The sequence below is a fragment of the Musa acuminata genome, unplaced genomic scaffold, assembly GCF_036884655.1.
Source record: "Musa acuminata AAA Group cultivar baxijiao unplaced genomic scaffold, Cavendish_Baxijiao_AAA HiC_scaffold_1136, whole genome shotgun sequence".
Taxonomy (NCBI): domain Eukaryota; kingdom Viridiplantae; phylum Streptophyta; class Magnoliopsida; order Zingiberales; family Musaceae; genus Musa; species Musa acuminata.
In genome coordinates, this window is record NW_027021348.1 from 7,469,288 (window position 1) to 7,471,787 (window position 2,500).

A 2,500-nucleotide genomic window follows, 5' to 3' on the forward strand; every position below is an offset into this window, starting at 1 on the left:
GTGAGCGGAGCAAAATGTCAGCCATCTCAGCACCCTGGAACCCCCCGGGTGGCACAGGGCTGGATGGGGCTTTCGTATAGCAGGGACGGTGCTGCCTCACGCTTTGCTCGCAGTCCGCCGCTCGCCGCTCGCTCTCGCAGCCAAAAATGGCCAGTTTTGGCCCGTTTTTGGGCTGTTTTGGCCAGTTTTTGGCCTGTTCTTGCGTGGTGCGGTGACTGTCATGAGCGGAGCAAAACGTCAGCCATCTCAGCACCCTGGAACCCCCCGGGTGGCACAGGGCTGGATGGGGCTTTCGTATAGCAGGGACGGTGCTGCCTCACGCTTCGCTCGCTGTCCGCCGCTCACCGCTCGCTCGCGCAGCCAAAAATGGCCCGTTTTTGGGCCGTTTTGGCCAGTTTTTGGCCTGTTCTTGCGTTGCGCGGTGACCGTCGAGAGCGGAGCAAAACGTCAGCCATCTCAGCACCCTGGAACCCCCCGGGTGGCACAGGGCTGGATGGGGCTTTCGTATAGCAGGGACGGTGCTGCCTCTCGCTTTGCTCGCTGTCCGCCGCTCGCCGCTCGCTCGCGCAGCCAAAAATGGCCAGTTTTGGCCCGTTTTTGGGCCGTTTTGGCCAGTTTTTGGCCAGTTCTTGTGTTGCGCGGTGACCGTCGAGAGCGGAGCAAAACGTCAGCCATCTCAGCACCCTGGAACCCCCCGGGTGGCACAGGGCTGGATGGGGCTTTCGTATAGCAGGGACGGTGCTGCCTCTCGCTTCGCTCGCTGTCCGCCGCTCGCCGCTCGCTCGGGCAGCCAAAAATGGCCAGTTTTGGCCCGTTTTTGGGCCGTTTTGGCCAGTTTTTGGCCTGTTCTTGCGTTGCGCGGTGACCGTCGAGAGCGGAGCAAAACGTCAGCCATCTCAGCACCCTGGAACCCCCCGGGTGGCACAGGGCTGGATGGGGCTTTCGTATAGCAGGGACGGTGCTGCCTCTCGCTTCGCTCGCTGTCCGCCGCTCGCTCGCGCAGCCAAAAATGGCCGGTTTTGGCCCGTTTTTGGGCCGTTTTGGCCAGTTTTTGGCCTGTTCTTGCGTTGCGCGGTGACCGTCGAGAGCGGAGCAAAACGTCAGCCATCTCAGCACCCTGGAACCCCCCGGGTGGCACAGGGCTGGATGGGGCTTTCGTATAGCAGGGACGGTGCTGCCTCACGCTTCGCTCGCTGTCCGCCGCTCGCCGCTCGCTCGCACAGCCAAAAATGGCCAGTTTTGGCCCGTTTTTGGGCTGTTTTGGCCAGTTTTTGGCCTGTTCTTGCGTGGTGCGGTGACCGTCGTGAGCGGAGCAAAACGTCAGCCATCTCAGCACCCTGGAACCCCCCGGGTGGCACAGGGCTGGATGGGGCTTTCGTATAGCAGGGACGGTGCTGCCTCACGCTTCGCTCGCTGTCCGCCGCTCGTCGCTCGCTCGCGCAGCCAAAAATGGCCAGTTTTGGCCCGTTTTTGGGCTGTTTTGGCCAGTTTTTGGCCTGTTCTTGCGTTGCGTGGTGACCGTCGAGAGCGGAGCAAAACGTCAGCCATCTCAGCACCCTGGAACCCCCCGGGTGGCACAGGGCTGGATGGGGCTTTCGTATAGCATGGACGGTGCTGCCTCAAGCTTCGCTGGCTGTCCGCCGCTCGCCGCTCGCTCGCGCAGCCAAAAATGGCCAGTTTTGGCCCGTTTTTGGGCTGTTTTGGCCAGTTTTTGGCCTGTTCTTGCGTGGTGCGGTGACCATCGAGAGCGGAGCAAAACGTCAGCAATCTCAGCACCCTGGAACCCCCCGGGTGGCACAGGGCTGGATGGGGCTTTCGTATAGCAGGGACGGTGCTGCCTCTCGCTTCGCTCGCTGTCCGCCGCTCGCCGCTCGCTCGCGCAGCCAAAAATGGCCAGTTTTGGCCCGTTTTTGGGCCGTTTTGGCCAGTTTTTGGCCAGTTCTTGTGTTGCGCGGTGACCGTCGAGAGCGGAGCAAAACGTCAGCCATCTCAGCACCCTGGAACCCCCCGGGTGGCACAGGGCTGGATGGGGCTTTCGTATAGCAGGGACGGTGCTGCCTCTCGCTTCGCTCACTGGCCGCCGCTCGCCGCTCGCTCGCGCAGCCAAAAATGGCCAGTTTTGGCCCGTTTTTGGGCCGTTTTGGCCAGTTTTTGGCCAGTTCTTGTGTTGCGCGGTGGCCGTCGAGAGCGGAGCAAAACGTCAGCCATCTCAGCACCCTGGAACCCCCCGGGTGGCACAGGGCTGGATGGGGCTTTCGTATAGCAGGGACGGTGCTGCCTCTCGCTTCGCTCGCTGTCCGCCGCTCGCCGCTCGCTCGCGCAGCCAAAAATGGCCAGTTTTGGCCCGTTTTTGGGCCGTTTTGGCCAGTTTTTGGCCTGTTCTTGCGTTGCGCGGTGACCGTCGAGAGCGGAGCAAAACGTCAGCCATCTCAGAACCCTGGAACCCCCCGGGTGGCACAGGGCTGGATGGGGCTTTCGTATAGCAGGGACGGTGCTGCCT